The sequence below is a fragment of the Salvelinus namaycush genome, chromosome 25 (assembly GCF_016432855.1).
Source record: "Salvelinus namaycush isolate Seneca chromosome 25, SaNama_1.0, whole genome shotgun sequence".
Classification (NCBI taxonomy): domain Eukaryota; kingdom Metazoa; phylum Chordata; class Actinopteri; order Salmoniformes; family Salmonidae; genus Salvelinus; species Salvelinus namaycush.
Window position 1 is genome coordinate 29,304,341 of NC_052331.1, and position 14,332 is coordinate 29,318,672.

At 43.6% G+C, this 14,332-nt stretch overlaps 1 pseudogene; it reads right to left on the reverse strand.

Annotated features, from left to right (window-relative positions):
- The window catches only part of LOC120019870, a 36,826-nt pseudogene extending 25,083 nt beyond the window's left edge, over nucleotides 1-11,743 (reverse strand).
- Between the last annotated feature and the right edge of the window lie 2,589 nt (nucleotides 11,744-14,332).

The following is a 14,332-nucleotide window of genomic DNA, read 5'->3' on the forward strand; positions in this document are numbered from 1 at the left end:
CTGACGTTCCGACCTGGGTCGAAGAACGGGAAGGCGGACGCCCTGTCCCGGATGTTCTCTAAGACGGAGGAGAGTGGGGTCAAGACTGAGATGATTCTTCCCCAGAATGTGGTCGTGGGAGCCGTTACATGGAGGATAGAGGAGGATGTGATGGCGGCCCTTCGGACGCAGCCCGGCCCCGGTAACGGTCCACCCGGTCGGTTGTTCGTACCCGAGTTGGTCCGTTCTGCTGTCCTTCAGTGGTCCCACGCCAGCAAGATAGCTTGTCACCCTGGCGTTGCTCGGACTATGGCACTACTGCGCAGACGTTTTTGGTGGCCTGCCATGGGAGAAGATACCCGGAGGTTTGTTGCCGCATGTCCTGTTTGTGCCCAGAACAAGAGTACCAGTATCTAGTGGATTGGGAAGGATATGGTCCAGAGGAGAGGAGTTGGATTCCTCGGCGTCAGATTCTGGATGACGACCTGCTTCGTGACTTCTACCGCCTCCATCCTGGCGCTCCAGGTAGTCCGCCCGGTGGCGTTCGTCGGAGGGGGGGTACTGTCACGAATCCCGCTTCCTGAGTCTGGGTTTGCCTGTGTGTCTGTCCTGGAGTGTGTTTCAGGTGTCCTGGAACGCACCCTGTCTGGTTGCCGGGCGAATTAGCTCATTGGGAGATTGATGTTCACCCGCACCTGTTTCCCATCAGTAATCTGCACACCTGTCCTGATCATCATCTCTACCCTTCAAAAGCTCTGTCCTGACTTCCATTCCCTGCCGGATCGTTAGCCATGAACAGTATGTTGTGCCTGAGTACCAGACTCCAGTTGGATAGTATTTGTTTTGTTGTTTTCATTTACGTATTGCTTGCCTTGAACTTACCTCCGTTTGTTTTGCCTTCAGTTACTCACCTGGATCATTCACTCCATTCCCGCCTGGTTGACAGAGGATTCTACTACTACATTGGACTCACCTATTTCTTCTCATCTATTCACCACCGCTGGCCGCTACGCCATCTGGATATATCTACCTTTTCACATTTTATTGTAAATAAATACTCACCTTCTTCCTACGCTCCTTGTCCTGGTCTGCTTCTGGGTTCGATCTTGAAAGATCGTGACAATTATAACGTAATGGAAACCAGGTGTGTACAATCAAGACAAAACAAATGGAAAAGGAAACGTAGTTCGGTGGAGGCTAGAAAGCCGGTGACTTCGACCGCCGAACGCCGCCCGAACAAGGAGAGGCACCAACTTCGGCAGAAGTCGTGACATAAGGGAACATTTAACCTTTTTAACATTTAACCTGTCTAATTAATCTTGAGATTAAAGAGATTAAAGTCTTATTTACAGTTTTACTGCAAGATATGAATTGCCCCATGATGTTTGTTCTTCATATAAAAAAAAAGTAAATAGCCCAAATTATCTTGAAAAATATCTAAAAGTTTTGTTTTTCCAGGTTTCCGCTTTTCCAGGCTACTTTGTAGTTAACATTTAACTGAAAAGGTTTTTGGGAAAGCCTTTCATCTACCAGAAAACTGTTTTCATTAGCAGCATCGCTAACGGATACGCAAAGTAGTAGATGTGCGCACTGCACACACACAGGGAGGTGCATTCCCATTGCCTCTTCAGAAAGTTGCAGGAAGTATGAATCACTGATGCATTATCTTAATGTCTTATGATAAACCTGGGCAAATTAATTAATTTTCTAAACATTTAGTTGATTCCCTACTAAGGTCAAAACATTTTTGAATACTGTTTTAATGCTTTTATTCCATGAGGAACCTATTTATCATATTTAAACCAGAATGAGGCTCTCCACTACCTATTGTTCCTGCAGTGATGATTCACCATCTTCTTTTGATGTTTTAATTCAATGTTTCCATTTATCTGCAGATAATCGCCAAAAAGCCTAGGCCTATCAGTAGCCAATGCAAATCACGGAGCGAAATGAATGGTTCTCTCACCTATGCGATTCGATTGGTTACACTCACTCACTGATGAAAGGAGAGTCACTCACTTTAGCATCACTGTCTGACAAGCTCCGACATCCTAGGAAAGGAAACCTAGGAAATGATTTGGTTTACTTGTAGCAATGCGATACAATGGACATACACTAAGTATACTAAACATTTGGAACACCTTCTCAATATTGAGATGCCCTCAATACGACCTCAATTTGTCTGGCATGGACTCTACAAGCGGTGGAAATGCGTTCGACAGGGATTCTGGCCGATGTAGACTCCAATGGTTCCCACAGGTGTGTGAAGTTGGCTGGATGTCCTTTAGTTGATGGACCATTCTTGATACACATGGGGAAATGTTGAGTGTGAAAAACCCAGAAGCGTTGCAGTTCTTGACACAAACCGGTGCACCTGGCACCTACTACCATTCTCCGTTCAAAGGCACTCACATATTTTGTCTTGCCCATTCACCCTCTGAATGACACACAAACACAATCCATGTCTCAGTTGTCTCAGGGCTTAAAGATCCTTCATTAACTTGTCTCCTCCCCTTCATCTACAACGATTGAAATGGATTTAACAAGTTACATCAATAAGGGATCATAGCTTTCAACTGGATTCACCTGGTCAGTCTGTCATGGAATGAGCAGGTGTTCTTAATGTTTCGTATACTCAGTGTATAACCCCGTTTCATGATTTATGAATGACAAAGGGATATAGGGATCGACTTTATTCAGTCAGTTCGACACCTTTTATAAACTAGTCAACACTTGCTGTTCAGTTGTCAATCAACGCACAGTAAATATCTTAGGCCTACTTGGCGCCACGACTCTGCGTAGCTGGCTATGTGATAAATGATTGGGTCAGAAAACAATAATTAGGCTATTGGATTTAGACTCATCGTTACTACTTATATTACATTTGACGTGCAAATTCACGAGCATCATGCTCTTTCTCCCTCTGCCGTGTAAAGAAATATAATGACAATATGTTTATGTCTCCGCCCAAACAATGGGAGTCGTTGTCCCAAAGGTGGGAAGGCAGTTTAGGTACAACATAAGCCCATACAAACGCATTAGGCTTATTTTGGACAGATTTTGGCGAGAGTGAAACCTCTCACTTTGCCTCTTCCTCTCTGCTGCGTTTCCCTGTCATCGCTCGCTTTGTAAAAGATCACTAGAAGATGCATATCGTTCAATCTAGCGGGAGAGGGCTCAACGAACTAGCGAATTGAAACTTTTAAATTAAAAGTAGCCTAGTTAATATGAAGTGGGAAATGTAGCTGCCTGAAAATGAGTGTGTAACCGGCTTATTAGCCAACAACTGGCGCTAATGGGAAACACTGTGAACAACTAGCTAGCTTCATCTGGCTAGTGTGGCTTGACTGGACCGGGTCCGACTATCATCAACCAAATACAAAAACAGTTTTATAAATTAGGGGTATTTTTGATGATGACACCTCGTTACATAATTAGCTAGCTAACTATAGCTACTGAAACAGATGATATCGTTTTGCCATATTTTGGGGGGAGAACATTGTTTGCATCCATCAGCTAGCTAGCTTTGTTTCTGACCAGCACTGTCCCAGAGTTTGGGGAAGTGCGTGTCTGACTAGCACTGTCCCAGAGCTTGCAGCGGCAGGTGCGCAAGACAAAACATTAACAGCATCATAGCATAGGTATCGATGAATCGTTGTGACATATGAAATAGGAGTGATAGTGTAATCAATGTGTAATGACTAGGTACAAAATTGTTGAACATGTTAAATTATTATGTGCAATTATATTCAGGTCCTGATTGGTCAACAAGCTTATTTGACGCGTCAAATAGTGTTATTTGACATGTATCTTTTTTTGACACACAAAGACCCAAATTATGTTCCATAGAAAAGTACTACTGCTATCTTGTTTCAAAACTATGAATCTTGGAAAATATTATTGGCTGCTCCAACTGTATTCACAAGTATAAAAACCTCACCATATGCAGTACTGTATGCTACTGAAAATGGCTTGTAATGAGTTGGTATGAACAGTCTATTTATATGTATTGGTAATGTAATTAAATGTACTTCTACTTACGACAGACTTTGATATGTGTTCATGTCATTTGTCCCCGTGGAATGAAATCAGTCCGCGATGTACCTAGCCATGTGTTAAAAAAGCAACCGTCTTCACACGAGAGAACAGATTGGCAATCTTGTCACAATGTCAAAGGTCTCCCTCCTGTGATTTCCAATGACTGCTAAATAAATCTCAAGCTCTAATTGCAAACACCCTTATAATTCAATGCTTAAAGTACTCCGATACTGCCTGGGGACTCCACATAAGCATTATTTTCAACAAATGAAACATTTCAATTTTTTCCAGCGTGTAGCCAATCTTGGCGTTCCCCTACAGACAAATGAATCCCTCCGAGAGGGAAAGGCTGAATGGTGACTATAAAACTCATTTGTTCCCCCAATAATTAGGAATGACTAAGAACACCTCCCCCCAAACCCCTCCATCACCACTCCTGTTATTGCGATGATGACGTTTCCATGGCGACCCATTCCCCTCTTCTCATTTCCACCTCCTTTCACCTGAACGCCTCACAGAGTGCCCCGTGTTCGCTTAGAGTCATGTGCTTGATATCGTCAAAGTTGTTCTCCAACTTCACACAGCTCTGGAGAAAGAGAGGGGTGAGTGCGAGGGAGAGAGGGAGAAAGAGAGAGAGAGGAAAAGAGAGAGAGATAGAGAGATATATTAGATACTGTAGATGACGAGTCCATCCCAAGAAACAGAGGCAGAAGAAATACTATAAAATCTGAACGCATTGCGTACTTATTCATTATAATGTACCATTTTATATATGACCTTTTAGGATGAGTACACCACTGAGTAATGCACTATAGCCAAAGATACAGGCCTCTTATAAATTCCTGTTTCAAATAAGGATGATTCATTTGAGCTATTTAACACAGTAACGCGACACGGTTTACATTATATGAAGGGAATCTATAGGGATCCGTTTTATAACGTCGACAAAGTTCACCATAAGCTGTTTCCTTTATTTAATAACCTAATACAGTTCAGGCCTATACACTGTTCACTGACTTAATCCTCTTAATGATGCACAATGGGAGAGTAAATACAGCCAGCACAGTAGGCCCATTTTAAATTAAAGAGAAGGGAGGTATTTGGGAAGGGAGTGGATAGTGGAGGGGAGTTGGATAGGGAGTGGGGTGGGAGACTCTATAAAGCTAATGCATATATAATTTTATTTCACCTGCCTCCACCATCAAACACACCTCGGGGCACTCTGATAATTGATATGTACTTTTAAATGCCGATATAAAAAAATCCCTACCTCACATTTGGTATGTAATACATTGAGCTTCAAATCTAAACCTGCCTCACCTAAAGCCCATTCTTGTGGGAAGCTGCTATAGACCACCAAGTACTAACAATCAGTATCTGGATAATGTGTGATATGCTTGATAATGTGCATTCGGAAAGTACTTTTTCCACATTTTGTTACGTTACAGTCTTGTTCTAAAATGTATTAAATCGTGTTTTCCCCTCATCAATCTACACACAATACCCCATAATGAGAAATGAAAAACAGGTTTGTAGACATTTTTGTATGTATTATGAATGTATTACAAAAAATACAAAAAAATATCACATTTACATAAGTATTCAGATCATTTCTTCTGAATACTTATGCTGCCAAAGGTGTTGAAGCACCTGAAGTCTTCTTGCATATGAGGCTACAAGTGAGGGCACACCTGTATTTGGGAAGTTTCTCCCATTCTTCTCTGTAGATCCTCTCAAGCTCTGTCAGGTTGGATGGGGAGCGTCGCTGCACAGCTATTTTCAGGTCTCTCCAGAAATGTTTGATCGGGAACAAGTCCCGGCTCTGGCTGGGCCACTGAAGGGCATTCAGAGACTTGTTCCGAAGCCACTCCTGTATTGTCTTGGCTGTGTGCTTGTCTTATTGGAAGGTGAACCTTCGCCCCAGTCTCAGGTCCTGAGCACTCTGGAGCAGGTTTTCATCAAAGATCTCTCTGTACTTTGCTCCGTTCATCTTTCCCTCGATCCTGATTAGTCTCCCAGTCCCTGCCGCTGAAAAACATCCCCACAGCATGATGCTTGAGCATGATGCCACCATGCTTCACCGTAGGGATGGTGCCAGGTTTCCTCCAGACAGGACACCTGGCATTCAGCTCAAAGAGTTCAATCTAGGTATCATCAGACCAGGGAATGGTGTTTCTCATGGTCCGAGAGTCCTTTAGATGCCTTTTGGCAAACTCCAAGCGGGCTATCATGTGCCTTCTACATAGGAGTTGCTTCCGTCTGGCCACTCTACCATAAAGGCCTGATTGGTGGATACTGCAGATATGGTTGTCCTTCTGGAAGAAGGAAGAAGAAGAACACTGGAGGTCTGTCAGAGTGACCATGGAAAAAGTACCCAATTGTCATACATGAGTAAAATATAGAAAATGACTTAAGTAAAAGTGAAAGTCACCCAACACACTTCAACACTCAGACATCATTTACAAACTAAACATTTGTGTTTAGTGAGTCTGCCAAATCGGAGGCATTAGGGATGACCAGGAATGTTCTCTTGATAAGTGTGTGAATTAGACAATTTTCCTGTCCTGCTAAGCATTCAAAATGTAACTAGTACTTTTGGGTGTCAAGGAAAATGTAAGGAGTAAAAGGTACATTATATTCATTAGGAATGTAGTGAAGTAAAAGTAAAAGTTGTCAACAATATAAGTAGTAAAGTAAAGCACAGATACTCCAAAAAACGACTTAAGTAGTACTTTAAAGTATTTTTAATTAAGTACTTTCCACCACTGCCATCGGGTTCTTGGTCACCTCCCTGACCAAGGCCCTTCTCCCTAATTGCTTAGTTTGGCCACCGGCCAAGTTAATACAAAATTAAAAATGAAAAGCTGAAATGTCTTGAGTCCATAAGTATTCAACCCCTTTGATATGGCAAGCCTAAATACATTCAGGAGTAAAAAGTATTTTAGGAAGTCTCATAATAAGTTGCATGTGCTCAATCTGTGTGCAATAATAGATTTGAACATGATTTTTGAATAACTACCTCATCTTTGCACTCCACACATACAATTATCTGTAAGGTCCCTCAGTCGATCAGTGAATTTCAAACACAGATTCAACCACAAAGACCTGGGAGGTTTTTCAATGCCTCGCAAAGAAGGGCACCTATTGGAAGATGGGTAAAAAAACAGACACTGAATATCCTTTTGAGCCTGGTGAAGTTATAAATTACAATTTGGATGGTGTATCAATACACCCAGTCACTACAAAGATACAGGTGTCCTTCCTAACTCAGTTGCCGGAGAGGAAGGAAACCGCTCAGGGATTGCACCATGAGGCCAATGGTGACTTAAAAACAGTTACAGCGTTTAATGGCTGTGATAGCAAAAAACTGAGGATGGATCAACAACATTGTAGTTAGTCCACAGTAGTAACCTAAATGACAGATTGACAAGAAGGAAGCCTGTACAGAATAAAAATCTATTAAAACATGCATCCTGTTTACAACAAGGCACAAAGTAATACTGCAAAATAAATTTGGCAAAGCAATTCACTTTTATGTTTGGGGCAAATCCAATACAACTCATTACTGAGTACCGCTCTCCATATGTTGAAGCATAGCGGTGGCTACATCATTGTCACGACTTCCGCCGAAGTCGGCTCCTCTCCTTGTTCGGGCGGCGATCGACGTCACCAGCTTTCTAGCCGTCGCCGCTCCATTTTTCATATATCCATTTGTCTTGTCTTGTTTTCATACACAACTGGTTTTCATTTCCCCAATCAATCGACTTGTATTTAACCCTCTGTTTCCCATCATGTTTTGTGTGTAATTGTCTTCATGTCAAGTGATGTTCGTTAAGCGCTTTTACTTTATTGTTCCGTTTTTTGAGCGCGTTTGTTTTGTTGTGCTCCCGGTTTGGAACTATAATAAAGTGCGCATTATTTAATATTACTCTGCTCTCCTGCACCTGACTTCGCCTTCATACACACATTGACAATCATGTTATGGCTATGCTTGTAATCGTTTAGGACTGGGGAGTTTTTCAGGATAAAAGGAACGGAATGGAGCTAAGCATAGGCAAAATCCTAGAGGAAAACTTTCAATCCTGCTTTCCATCAGACACTTGGAGATGAGTTCACCTTTCAGCAGGACAATAACCTAAAACACAGGGCCAAATGGTAAGCACCAAGCAGACCGTGAATGTTCCTGAGTGGCCGAGTTACAGTTTTGACTTAAATCTACTTGACAATCTATGGCAAGACCTGAAAAGGGTTGTCTAGCAATGACCAACAACCAATTTAACAGAGCTTGAACATTTTTGAAGAGAAAATTCGGCAAATGTTGCACAATCCAGGTGTGGAAAGCGCTTAGAGACTTACGCTGCCAAAGATGCTTCTACAAAGTATTGACTCAGGGGTGTGAATACTTATATAAATTAAATATTTCTGTATTTCATTTTCAATAGATTATAAAGTACATATAAAGTGGGTAAAACAGTATGCAAACATTATTAAAGTGATCAGTGTTCAATGACTCTATGTACATAGGGCAGCAGTCTCTAAGGTGTAGGGTAGAGTAGCCAGCTAGCGATAGTGTCTGAGGTTTAGGGAAGGGTACTGGGCGGAGGCCAGCTAGTGGTGACTGTTTAACAGTCTGATGGCCTGGAGATTGAAGCTGTTTATGAGTCTCTCGGCCCCTGGTTTGATGCACCTGTACTGTCCGTCTTCTGGATGATAAGGGGTGAACAGGTCGTGGCTTGGGTGGCTGGGGTCCTTGATGAACTTCTTGGCCTTCCTGTGACACCGGGTTCTGTAGATGTCCTGGAGGGCAGGCAGTGTGCACCCGCTTATGTGTTGGGCCGACCACAACACCCTCCGCAGAGCCCTGTAGTTGTGGATGGTGCATTTGCCGTACCAGACGGCGATACAGCCTGACAGGATGCTCGCAATGGTGCCTCTGTAGAAGTTTGTGAGGTTCCTGAGGTTGAAGAGGCGCTGTTGAGCCTTCTACACCACAGTCGGTGTGAATGGACCATTTCAGGTCATCAGTGATATGCACAGGGAGGAACTTTAAGCTTTTTACCTTCTCCACTGCTGCCCCGTCGATATGGGTGGGGGCGTGCTCTCACTGCTGTCTCCTGTAGTCCACGATCAGCTCCTTTGTTTTGTTGATGTTAAGGGAAAGGTTATTTTCCTGGCACCACTCCACCAAGGCACTCACCTCCTCGTTGTAGGCTCAGGCCTACCCCTGTTGTGTCGTCTGGAAGCTTGATGATTGAGTTGGAGACATGCGTGGCCACGCAGTCATCGGTGAACAGGGAGTACAAAAGGGGGCTGAGCATGCACCCCTGTGGGGCTCCCGTGTTTAGGATCAGCGTGGCGGAGATGTTGCTGCGTACCTTCACCACTTGGGTTCGGCCCGTTAGGAAGTCCAGGACCCAGCTGGACAGGGAGGGGTTCAGACCCAGGGCCCTGAGCTTAGTGATGAGCTTGGAGGGTACTATGGTGTTGAAGGCTGAGCTGTCGTCAATGAACAGCATTCTTACAGGTAGGTATTCCTCTTGTCCAGGTGGGATAGGGCAGTGTGCAGTGCAATGGCGATTCCATTGTCCGTGGATCTGTTGGGGCTGAATGCAACCTGTAGTGGGTCTAGGGTATCAGGTAAGATGGAGGTGATATGGTCCTTAACTCGCCTCTCAATGCACTTCATGATGACAGAAGTGAGTGCTATGGAGTGATAGTCATTTAGTTCAGTTTCCTTCGCTTTTTTGGGTACAAGAACGATGGTGGACATCTTGAAGCAAGTGGGGACAACAAACTGGGACACTGAGAGATTGAATCTGTCCGTAAACACTATAGCCAGCTGGTCTGCGCATGCTCTGGGTACTCAGCTTGGGATGCTGTCTGGGCCGGCAGCCTTGCGAGGGTTACCATTAAAGGCTCCATTAACAGTACTTAAATTGTGCTGATTATATTAAAAGCGGGCATGTTTGTGCTTTAGGATGAACTAATAATAACGTGTATGGAAAAATCAACACAAAAAACCTCCATGTGTTCCCGTTCTGGCAGATCCTTGCTCGCGCTCCCTCATTCCCTTCCCTCAGGGTACTCAGATTAGTCTACATATTGTAATCAGCTGTATTTGTCTCCTTCTAACATGAATTGTTGAGGGGATAGGATGTCTATCATCCAGCCTCCATCTCCCTAGGTACAATGAGGGGGGCAGGGGGGTGATAATACTTATCCTGGGGGGTCCTGCTATTGCTAAGCTATTTTACAGCAGGTGGAGATCTTTTTCTTCCTCTTCCCATGTGCATTACACTTCCTCCCCCCATCAACCTTTCCCTCTGACCTCTTAGACAGCACAATGAGTACACTGCGAGTCAGCCTTATTAGACGAAGCCCTTACAAAACCAACACCTCAGTGACATTTCAGCCGGGGTTACGAAGAGGCACAAGCTTTCATTAAGAAACATTGCCAATGCCAATTTAGGGTGTTGAGAGGGAATCACAGTGGACAGTTGAAAAGTCCTTTATGATTTAGGACCTGCATCTGGAAAGTCTTCCGACATGTTAGCCAAGCTCATTTGCGCTATACAACGCAACATAATTACAATTACAATTACAACCGCCCGCCACGGTCGCCACAGGGATAACCATTGACATTTTCACTCGAAATTACCAGTTGCATTTATATTCTGCAAAGGATTTGTCTAATCCAACATCTAGGGACTCTATTATTATTAATTAGACAAAATGCTTAGTGTTGGGAATTGCCGACATAATTTAAGCAGCTTATTAATATACAGTCTCTGGTAACAAGATTTTTTTGTATAGTAGAACACTCGCCACATGGTGCGGTGGGACGGGGGGGCATTAAAAATGTGCATTTGAATATGGTTAGAAGCCTCTGAAGCTGGATCTATGAGTCGATAACCAGAGGAAATGTGCAATATTAAACACATTTAGGGCAGCATCTGCTGGGCCTGGTCTTTCTGATTCATGTCCCATTGAAGCTGATACTGTTGATCGGCACTCCAAAAGGTTTCAATGAGGAACGGAAAGGGAATTGTGACATTTTGAATGATTGTGATATAAACGTAACTACAGCATCGGATCAGATTTTTTTTCTCACTAAGTGACCTCTCCAGGGAAAACTCAGGGCCCTAGTTATTTTGCCTGGGTCTAGAGTTTTCCTGGGGTTGTCATTGGGTCAGGAAAACATTCTGGCCATAGATGAACATAATGACGAGTATAATGAAAAATGGGAAAGAGGGTACACATGACGGACTTCCATCACAGCTCTTCTCTGGGTTTCTATTCCAGCGTTTCTTCTTGATCTTCTTCGCGGCCGTTGAGTGGATGGCAGCGTGGGTCTACCCCCTCGGGTTCAGGGACAGGATACTATATGGCACTGTCACGCCTGCTCCTGCTCTTCTGGCTCCAGGCTGCCCTGCATTACGGACTCCTGCCACCATCATTTACACATACCTGCCTTCCCTCGTCACGCGCTTCAACGATATTGGATTCACCTGGACTCACTCAATCACCTGTTTATTACCTCCCCTATATTTGTCAGTTCCCCAGCTCTGTTCCCCGCTGCTGCATTGTTTGTCATATGTGCGTGTTACCCGTGCGCTGACGCTGTTCTTGTCTTGTTCTATGTCTGTTCCCGAATAAATGTCTGACTACCCGTACCTGCTTCTCCTGTCCGGCGTCGGCTCTTACAGGCACATTGAACATAGCTCATCAACGCAGTGCAGCCTTATTGAACTAATACACTATCACAGCTTATTGTGAACTAGACAACGTCGTTGCAACACCACAGAGGTCTCAGTATTGAGTGGGTTTGAGAGTAGTACAGAGAAGCAAATAAGAGAGGGCATTGAGGCACATACAGTAGGAATTGTTTTATGAAGTATTATCAATGGTAGGACGGAATTTTTATGTGTTTTAATATAGCATATGTTTTTCTTTTGGCTACATGTTTTTGGAGAGAAAAATATATTTCTACACTCTGGAAATAATCATAAAGTCAATCATTTTATATATGTTCACAGTGAAATGAAATGTGTAACTCTAATGAGAGAAAATGTCTAATTGTGGCAAAACACCATCGGATTGTGACAACAACCTATGTTAATCATACAACACATTCATGTAATTCCTTTTTTATGACTAACGTCAAGAAAGAAAGTACCACCTAGGCCTAGTTTAGATAAGGAGGCAAATGCACTGTGAAAACAGAGACACATTGAGGCTGAATAGATTCTGATACTGCATTTCCTCCAGCTCTGACACACAGCGCCCATTGATTCAAGTTGCCAGTCAAATTATCATGGTACGTTCAAGTCTTTCAAGACTGGCACAAATGTAAAGTAGGGTCCTCTGTTCTGATGGCAAACACAATTAGCAACCAGTGCTAAATGAGGGAAAGGGGGGAAGGGGGGGTGGGCCTGAAGAAAAAAGGAAACAGCCATTACCGGCACACTAATACTAATTTAATGCTCTTCGCAGTGTAAAGGGAAACCATGTCTGTATTCATTTCAGTGCACACGGAGAGCACGATCAGACAAAGGGCAGAACAGAAGGACAAGCACAAATTGAAATGAGCCTCCCTTTGGTCCTGGTCCCAAACTGGGACTTGAAGGCAGCGTGTGAGGTTGGTGCCAGACAGATAATAGTAATTGAAACGCTTGATAACACACAAAGCAACCAGATCCAAGATGTGAGTGCAGGCTGCTGTCATTCAACTGGCAAAGTTGAGGTATTTATAATAAATAAATAAAAATTGTATTAGATAATGTATATAGTATTATTGAAGGCACTCGTTAAATCCACTTCAGTCAGTGACGTGTTAAAGACGGATTGTGACGATTGAGACATGGATCGTGTATTTGTGCCATTCAGAGGGTGAATGCGCAAGACAAAATATTTAAGTGCCTTTGATCGGATTATAGTAGTAGGTGCAAGGCACACACGTTTTTGTCAAGAACTGCAACGCTAGTGGGTTTTTCACGCTCAACAGTTTCCAGTGTGAATCAAGAATGGTCCACTACCCAAAGGACATCCAGCCAACTTGACACAACTGTGGGAAGCACCGGAGTCAACATGGGCCAACATCCCTGTGGAACGCTTTCGATACCTTGTAGAGTCCATGCCCCGATGAATTGAGGCTGTTCTAAGGGCAAAAGGGGATATGCAATGCAATATTAAGAAGGTGTTCCTAATGTTTTGGTACACTCAGTGTATGTTATATGTGACTCGTTTCAGGAAACTAGGCGTATGTCGCGCGTCACTACCTCCCAGAAGAGCCATTTGAACAGAAATGCCTTCTGGAACTAGTGAACTTTCATGTGCCTTAATTACAAACTTGTATGCCATCTGTAAATATAAATAAAAATTTTAAATTATGAGCCTAGTTGATTTAGCCACAGAAAAAGACAGCAACCGTCCCGCTAGCCATGATTGGCTGCGATAATGGATGGGCTGGATATGCCGAGATATGAGTTCGGATTGGTCTGCCATGTAGCACGCTTGTATCTATAACATGAGCATGTCAGTATGTGTAGGTAATACTTTCTAACGCAGCTTTTTTTGAAAGATATCACGTAGTAGAAGTGCATAAGTGTTGCTCTCCACTTTCTGAAGGACCAAGATTGGAGTATGGTAGCTAAAGTGATAAAGAAAATTCTGGCGTTTGATTGCAAATATGCAGACGGAGTCGAAAAGAGAACAAACAGTAAGCTGTTGTATAAAACACCTGTCTCCGGATTACATCTTCAAACTAAGGGCAACCATGGCATCCGTGACAGAGAGGGAGAAGCGTCCATCCATGTATATGACTTCCGGCGCAGACAGAGATGGCCGCCTCGCTTCGCGTTCCTAGGAAACTATGCAGTATTTAGTTTTTTTACGTGTTATTTCTTACATCGGTACCCCAGGTAATCTTAGGTTTCATTACATACAGTCGGGAGGAACTACTGAATATAAGAGCAACGTCAACTCACTATCATTACGACCAGGAATATGACTCTCCCGAAGCAGATCCTGTGTTTTGCCTTCCACCCAGTACAGTGGATCTGATCCCAGCCGCCGACCCTAAACAACTACGCCATAAAAGGGGCAAACAAAGCGGTCTTCTGGTCAGGCTTCGGAGACGGGCACATCGCGCTCCACTCCCTAGCATACTACTCGCCAATGTCCAGTCTCTTGACAACAAGGTTGATGAAATCCGAGCAAGGGTAGCATTCCAGAGAGACATCAGAGACTGTAACGTTCTTTGCTTCACGGAAACATGGCTCACTCGAGAGACGCTAACGGAGTCGGTGCAGCCAGC